The sequence below is a fragment of the Schistocerca gregaria genome, chromosome 8 (assembly GCF_023897955.1).
Source record: "Schistocerca gregaria isolate iqSchGreg1 chromosome 8, iqSchGreg1.2, whole genome shotgun sequence".
Classification (NCBI taxonomy): domain Eukaryota; kingdom Metazoa; phylum Arthropoda; class Insecta; order Orthoptera; family Acrididae; genus Schistocerca; species Schistocerca gregaria.
In genome coordinates, this window is record NC_064927.1 from 144764275 (window position 1) to 144773269 (window position 8995).

Genomic DNA, 8995 nt, shown 5'->3' on the forward strand with positions numbered 1-8995 from the left:
CGCAAATGTGTATGCTACATCAGATGCTACATGTCCGAAAGAACAGACACCATTGATGACTTGCAGCCGTCTAGAACGAAATTAGAATTATATATTAATACCTTCAGCTGCTGACGGGCGTGTTGGGTAGGGACATTACGAATGTATTCTGTGGACATATAAGGTGAGAATGTGGGTCTCGCGGGAGGCGTGCGCGAGGTAGTCCATGCGGTCGCACTATCCTCTGTGCCCTCGGTGACTCAGCTGGATCGAGCGTCTGCCTAGTAAGCAGGAGATCCCGGGTTCGAGTCCCGGTCGGGGCACACTTTTTCACTTGTCTCCGTTAATATATATCAACGCCTGTCAGCAGCTGAAGGTATTAATTAATTCTAATTTCGTTTCACGAGATTGGTGACAGCTAGGGACGTCTACCCAAGTATAAAGGAGAATTCAATATGTAAGCTAAATTTCATACGAATTAGGTAATATGCACCAAACACAAAATCATAGCAACCCCTATTTTTCATTGCAAACTATTTCGAATTTCGCGCAGTGTCTTATTTCCACATAAATATCACAAGAACTATGGCCATGAACGAAACGATAGGCACATCATAATGATCCTGACATATAAAGCTACAGCTAAAGCAAAAATAAATTTTTTTGGCAAATCATCTCATAGATACAATAAGAGATACATATGAAATGAAGTGTTTAGCAATTGCAAAAAAAGGAGCTACAGTTTGCTCTTCTTAGCAGAAGGCGTTGCGATTGCTGGATTTTTTTTAAACATTTCTAACAATGACGCATGTATATTTTATAAATGAAAATCCTTTGACTGTGTGTATTTCAGTTTTTAGGTTTTTTTCGATGCATATAGGAAATGAAATCTAAAATGTAATCTGCCTGGATTTCGTGTGTTTCACTTCCGATAAATCTGAAATATGTCTCTATTTCGGCTTTTAGATTTCATGTCCAAAACCTAAAGACTAAAATACAGAATGTCGACAGACTTTTATTCGTAAATGTGCCTCTTTTATTGTCTGTCTGTGTAACACGAAACCATTATGGATTCATTAAAAGAATAAAACAAGTGCTTCATTTCTTGCATCTCTATTGCTACACTCCTCACACAATGTGTCCCACAAACATTAGCAATATTTAAATTTCTCCAGATCCATGTCAAAGAGTCGTCCGGCTTGCACTCTGTCATGTTAGGCACAGTTCACACTTAAGCGCTGCAATACGCCATGCGACTAGCGATTCAGGCAGAAGCAGCCCGCACCGGAGGACTACATAGTCCACTCAAAGAAGCAAAAATAAGGGGCAAACATCGTATAGTCGCAAATTTTTGCACAGGAGTGTCATGAAAACGTACTAAAACTCGAGGTGACAGCGTTGAGGAGGGAGTGGGTTTAAAAATCACTTTAAACCCGCCCCCACCCCACCGCTTACAGCGCACCCTCAGGATTTTTAGTATCTTGTTCAGGGCACTCCCTCCTAGCACTGTGAGAGTATAGGGTGGCAGTTTTTGAACTATATGACAAAAAACGCAAATTAGTTACAAACTATGGCGTGGACGCACTTTATTCAACATTTAAACGTTATACAGATATTCGGATTTAGATTATGACCTGTTCGATGTGCGTGCCACCATTGGCTATCATGTGGTTCAGACGAATAGCGGAATTCTGCATAACCCGCTGAAGTGTCGGAATATCGACACTTCATAATGGCTGTTTTCTGCTCAGTAATGGTTTTGTGGTTATTGCTGTACACCTTGTCTTTAATATAGCCCCACAAAAAGAAGTGTTTAGATCCGGAGATTATGGCGGCCAATCGAGCAAATGCTAGTGGCCTCTGGGTATCCCAGAACTAGAAAGCCATGCCCAAAGTGTTCCTCCAGGACATCAAATACTCTCCGTCTTCGATGAGATGGAGCTGCGTCTTGCATGGACCACATCTTGTCGAAACCAGGGTCGTCGCTATACCAAACCATGCATGCGCATACTAATTTACATCATGCCGCGTGGCCAACCGTGAGTAGTAGGATAGTGAGTTTACGACTCCGGCTTTGATATCAAACTGATATGCAAATTAATTAAATTGATCAATTAATCACCCCGTCACCGCTCACCCCGCCCCCTAATACGCCCATCCCCGCCTCCAACTACTCCCACCCCCGCCCCCAGCTTACGTCACGTGTTTTTATCAGCCTGCACATGTGGCCCAGCCCCTTCCCCCTCTCCCCCTCCCCCTCCCCCTCCCCCACTCCCTCAACCTACCCTATTGGCGGGAATTTATTTGTCCCAGGACTGTGCTGACGTCCTGTCCCACCCCCTACCCGAGAATTGACGGAAACTCCAACTCTGATTCTACCGGATGGAATGCCCAAGTGCACCGCTCTAACACAATTATACTACCAGAGGCACTTGAAATTGGTAGTAGCCAATAGGAATGCAGCATCCGATCACAACGGGTATATAAGGCTGGCCCAGCACCTCTGCAGCCTCAGTTGCAGTCAGTCACCCAGAATGAAGCGCCAGTAGAGATCGTCCAGCTCCGTCCGGACACAGCAGCAGTAGAATAGGAAGAAGCTGCGGAAGAGCAAATACCACCTGCTTAACGTCTGTATTTACTGCCGTGTGAGGGTCTTTATGCTTCTGCTATCGCTTGTGACGGTTTTTCTTCTTTGCTCATCAGCGGGTGCGACGTCCTCCAGCCTGTCGGGGTCTGCAACAGCGACGTGTCCCAGCTCGTCGGGACCCGCAGCAGCGGCACCATCCTGGGATCCTGTCGCACACCTGGTCAGCTTGATGGAGCAGGACTGTGAGCTGTTATTGTCGGTTGAAGACACCCAGCCAGCCCCTGACTCAATGAAGTGCACCGGGGGTCCTAATCAGCATGACACAGGTCGGTATTGGCCTCCATGATACGCCCCATCGCAGGATACTCCAGTGATACTGCATAGACAGAGTGAGGATGTAGTGGATGAGAAGGCACAAATTAAGCCCTGTGCACCACCTGTAGTGTTTCCTTTCCTCGGGGTTCTGCCGTGAAAATACAAAATAGAAAATCTGATTGGATTTTGAGTTTTGATGGAATGGTTACGGATAAGGCGGACTTCGTATTACTGATTGGGATAGTGCTGTAATTTGACCGTGAATGGCAGACCGGGGGGAACACTACAAAAAGCGACTGTAAGGAAATGGCATCAGAAATAAGTTGAAATTTACCTTATAATTCTGTCAGAAACGTAGTATCTATTATAATATAGTCTTCATGGCTGCATCTGGAATACTTCTTGATTTTCTTCTAGGATGTCCTTTTTTCATTGTTCACTGGTCCTCTTGTTCTCCGTCTGATGAAAATTTCTCACTGTCTGGATTAATTTATAAATTTGGTGATAACCATTGCGAATCACTACTGAAATAACTTGAAGACTCCGTGTGTTCTTTTCATAATATAGTCTTAATTTCCGCTTAAAATCATTCTTTAACATCAGCACCAAAAAAATACACGTCTTAGAGATATGAAGACAAGATAACAAGAGAGTAATGAACTAGTTGTTAAAACAAGCACCTATGCAAAAGTAAAAAAAAGATCGAAATTACTTATGAAAATCTGTCGCTGGCGCAGTGCTCTTCTGCATGCGCGATCGTAAATCACATCTTTGCTCTGGCGGAGGCGCGGTACTCAAAGTACCGTTACACACCATTCTTCTCTTCAGTGTATAATTTAACCGCTAGTAGTTCGAAACGTTTACATATTGGTACGCAAGCAACCACAGACAGAGAGTAGCGTATAGTGATGGAGATCGAGAATGCAGTTAAAAGTATTAAAGTGCCGTTTACGGATGTGGAATGGGATGAATTCTGTCGTGCAAAAGCGTATATCATGCAGCAATTGACCACTGAGTATCACCCGAGCTCTCCTCCTCCGGACATTTACTGTCATGCTCTAACTCTATCAACTACGACAGTGTACAATGACTCTGCACTCCGTGTCAAATCAGGTGACACATCCGTTTACTTACAGCACTTCACCTTTAAAAACTTTTTCGATCAGAAAATTGTGCTATCCATTGTGTTGGAAGGACTGGACAGATGGCTGCGTTGTGTTAAAGCTGCGTATAGAGGCATTGGAGAGTATCTAAGTATGAACAGTATGCATGTAGACCACTTCCAACAATGGGTCAGTATGGTGCCGGCGAAAACTAATGTGCTGCCAATAAGTTTGAGAGAAATACATGCTGAATTCTGTGCTTACAATAAAGCTTTATTTTCTGTATTCTGTACTGGCATTAATACACAAGAAACAACCATTTGGTGTAGTGCATCCTGTGTATGATTACTGTATTAAAACAATCTATAACCATTTGTTTGTTTCTTATTTCTTACCACTTATTATATTGCAACTACTAACGCTATTGACCCAGTATTTTCACTGGAAACATGCAACAGCAGAAAATTATGTCATTTAACTAAACTGTCTGTAAAAGCCCATTGCACACCCGTACCTGAAATGGTTAGTATCAGGGGAAGGGCATAGTGTTCATTATATTCTATAAAAATCCCACTGCCAGTACCTGACGTAGTATGTATCATGGCAGGGTGGGTGAAGCATCAGTACTTTGTTGTAAGCGAGTGGAGCTGTGACGGTGTGCAAGAAGACTGGAAGAAGAAGAATGTGTACTCCCTCCCGATAGTGCAATAACTGTAGGTTCATCCAACTGGGGCAAGACAAATGTTCTCATGTCGCTGCTAACACATTCAGATGAAATCCGCTTTGAGCCTGTATGTATATTTTCAAAAACACGGTTTCTGCCCAAATACCAACTATTACAGGAGACTCTGCAGGATGTAGATGGTCTGACATACACTACATTCAGTGGGAGCAGTGATATACCTTCACCGGAACAAGTAAAGCCAAACACAGTGTTCATCTTTGACGATGTTGCTGAGGAAAACCAAGATCAAATTAGGCGATATTTCTGTTTCGGTCACCATGTGGCTGTTGATGTATTTTATCTGAGTCAGACATTTTCCAGAATCCCAAAACAGCTGGTGAGGGATAATGCAAACCTAATTATAGCATTCAAACATGCCAGTCTAAATTTAAAATACATTTACCAGGGTCATGTAGGAACCGAAGTGTTGTTCAATGATTTTGTAAGGATATGTGCAGATTGATGGACTCAATCACAATATGGGTTGCTCGCCATTGATAAAACAAGAAACTGAATGATGGCAGGTACAGATGGAACTTCCGGGAATTCCTATGTATATATCCATCAAAGAGGTGAGTACATCAGTATACGCATCACCATGGATAAATTCACACGCATGCAGGGAGCTCAGTTTGATAGGATGGTGTACATAGACAAAACATTGGCTTGTACATGGACGCGAAAATTCAAACTCTCGAACATGAAACTAGAGACGTATTGTCAAACCCTTCTGAGACTGAACAATACACAGAATGATCAGGTTAATGCAATCGAGAAGAAAGTAAATGGTTTAACTGAAAGGGGAATAGCTGTCATTGAGAACGGGACATTGTACGAAGGGGGTTAACGGAATTGAAACTTAACTGAAGGGGAAATAGCTGTTACCGAGAATGGGGAGCTACATAAGAAGAAGAAGAGCGGATACATAAAACCTCACACTGCACAGAAGTCCGATTAGCACACCCCGAAATGTCGACTAAGCATAAAGTCATAGTGGCACGGAAGGCCGTTCGCGAGAAGTTACAGTTGTTGAGGTTAGAGTATTTGAAGCCGGAGCAGCCACTGCGAGAAACCTTTAAACCAGTTACTGAATCTCTCGATGAACTCTCAGCGCGATTCCGCAACGACGACGATGACGCTATTGTCGATTTCATTAAGCGTCACAGCAACGCTAGGGTAGACAAAACATTCTGTGTCAGTGGTGAGAAACCATACGTGCTGGACAGAAAGGCTATACCTTTCAATGAAAAATCAATACAGATCAGCGATAAACAATTTCAAAGAACACCCGGTCTACTAAACCTTATTTTACTAAGATCCACAAAAACGGTAAATTATTCGCCTAAAGATCTGGAAATGTATCGTGAAATATTGCTTTTAACTGATCTGCATAAGAATGCAAAAAGTCAAAGCAATGTGAAATACAAATCCATTATAAAACCTATTTTGGATGGCGAAAAAATAGTAGTGGTGATGGTACTAACATTCAGCCCAAAGATCGAACAATCGACTCCCGCAGTATATAATTACGTCAACCCCAATGAGCTAATTGACCGGCTACGACTGCTCATGGCATCAGCGGACGCTGGTAATACAGCTCATTCGAATGAAGTTGTTTCAGTGTTTCTGAGCTTAAGGGAGAGAAGCATCAACGAATAAGTATGGAGACAGTAGTTCGAGAACTGCACAAACGAGCACGCAAAACATATCTCGAAGATATGTTATGATGAAATGTTTGGACGACCTGCAGCTGGCGGATCTTGTCGACGTGTGAATTCACGTGTGAACTGTCTGCAAAACTGGTCTACAGATAATAAAATACTGTAACTATCGCTAAAGAGACTTTCTCAGTTACACTGATCTGCTGTTGTCGAGGAAAGCTTGAAATTTTCGAAGTGAAACCCGCCACACTGCTATAACGCCGGTGTGGAAACACTGTTCGCTACTGTCTGCAGGCAGAGATATTATGAGAGCTTCAGCAACAAAACTATTGGAGAAAAACATACAGGTCATATTGTACTGACAGTTAAAGCCTGCAAAAGTGGTCTACAGATCATGAAATACGGAAACGATCGCCAAAGATACTTCCTCATTTACACTACTCTATTACTGTTGAGGAAAGCTTGAACTTTTTTCAGCACGAAACTGATCTCCAACCAGACTATGTCAACACATGCCACATTAATGTAGTAAAAACAATTCGTATCCTGCACCATACAAAACCATCACTTCTGCATCATGCAAATAGCTAGCAACCACCGGACACTCGAACATATACTGCGAAGACAGACAGAACCACCTCCCCCCCCCCCCCCAAAAAAAAAAACGTAAGCACATGCACCGTATACACAGGGTGTTACAAAAAGGTACGGCCAAACTTTCAGGAAACGTTCCTCACACACAAATAAAGAAAAGATGTTATGTGGATATGTGCCCGGAAACGCTTACTTTCGATGTTAGAGCTCATTTTAGTTTCGTCAGTATGTATTGTACTTCCTCGATTCACCGCCAGTTGGCCCAATTGAAGGAAGGTAATGTTGACTTCGGTGCTTGTGTTGACATGTGACTCATTGCTCTACAGTACTAGCATCAAGCACATCAGTACGTAGCGTCAATAGGTTAGTGTTCATCACAAACCTGGTTTTGCAGTCAGTGCAATGTTTACAAATGAGGAGTTGGCAGATGCCCATTTGATGTATGGATTAGCACGGGGCAATAGCCGTGGCGCAGTACGTTTGTATCGAGACAGATTTCCAGAACGAAGGTGTCCCAACAGGAAGACGTTCCAAGCAATTGATCGGCGTCTTAGGGAGCACGCAACATTCCAGCCTATGACTCGCGACTGGGGAAGAAGACCTGGAACGACGAGGACACCTGCAATGGACGAGGCAATTCTTCGTGCAGGTGACGATAACACTAATGTCAGCGTACAAGGTAACGTTGACCATGTCACTGTCTGGAGAGTGCTACGGGAGAACCAGTTGTTTCCGTACCATGTGCAGCGTGTGCAGGCACTATCAGCAGCTGATTGGCCTCCACTGGTACACTTCTGCGAATGGTTCATCCAACAATTTGTCAATCCTCGTTTCAGTGCAAATGTTCTCTTTACGGAAGAGGCTTCATTCCAAAGTGATCAAATTGTAAATTTACACAATCAACATGTGTGGGCTGACGAGAATCCGCACGCAATTGTGCAATCACGTCATCAACACAGATTTTCTGTGAACGTTTGGGCAGGCATTGTGGGTGATGTCTTGATTGAGCCCCATGTTCTTCCACCTACGCTCAATGGAGCACGTTATCATGGTTTCATACGGGATACTCTACCTGTGCTGCCAGAACATGTGCCCTTCCAAGTACGACACAACATGTGGTTCATGCACGATGGAGCTCCTGCACATTTCAGTCGAAGTGTTCGTACGTTTCTCAACAACAGATTCGGTGACCGATGGATTGGTAGAGGCGGACCAATTCCATGGTCTCCACGCTCTCCTGACCTCAACCCTCTTTCATTTATGGGGACATTTGAAAGCTCTTGTCTACGCAACCCCGGTACAAATGTAGAGACTCTTCGTGCTCGTATTGTGGACGGCTGAGATACAATACACCATTCTGCAGAGCTGCATCAGCGCATCAGGGATTCCATGCGACGGAGGGTGGATGCATGTATCCTCGCTAACGGAGGACATTTTGAACATTTCCTGTAACAAAGTGTTTGAAGTCACGCTATTACGTTCTGTTGCTGTGTGTTTCCATTCCATGATTAATGTTATTTGAAGAGAAGTAATAAAATGAGCTCTAACATGGAAAGTAAGCGTTTCCGGACACATGTCCATATAACATATTTTCTTTCTTTGTGTGTGAGGAATGTTTCCTGAAAGTTTGGCCGTACCTTTTTGTAACGCCCTGTAGTTCTAGCAGCACTAGATACATCCCGCTAGTTTGGTCATCTAGCCACAGTGGTCAACACTCATGAGTCACTACCTCTGCACATGCTGCCCTTCTGCAGGACGAAAGTGTCCCCAGCGGACCACAGTCACTCTCCAACATTGTCTACAAAGACTGGGCTGGTTCCCCTCAGCACAAAGGTGTTCCTGTTTGAGACACCGATCTGCTTGCTTGTTTGTTGCCATGCTTTCTACAACCATCTCCAGAGTCTGGGATTACACGAACAATTTTTTTTCCATGGTTCGCCAGAATATCGTACCATTCGCGCGATAGTTTTCAGCATCATGCACATAGCAGTATACTAACGATCGCTTGCACAGTATAATTTCGAAGATAAAC

At 43.6% G+C, this 8995-nt stretch overlaps 1 non-coding gene across 1 annotated transcript; it reads left to right on the plus strand.

Moving 5' to 3' along the window:
* The first annotated feature begins 227 nt into the window (after window positions 1-227).
* On the plus strand, window positions 228-302 carry Trnat-agu (transfer RNA threonine (anticodon AGU)). The gene has a single exon. It is a non-coding gene; the product is annotated as a tRNA-Thr (tRNA).
* Window positions 303-8995: the final 8693 nt, after the last annotated feature.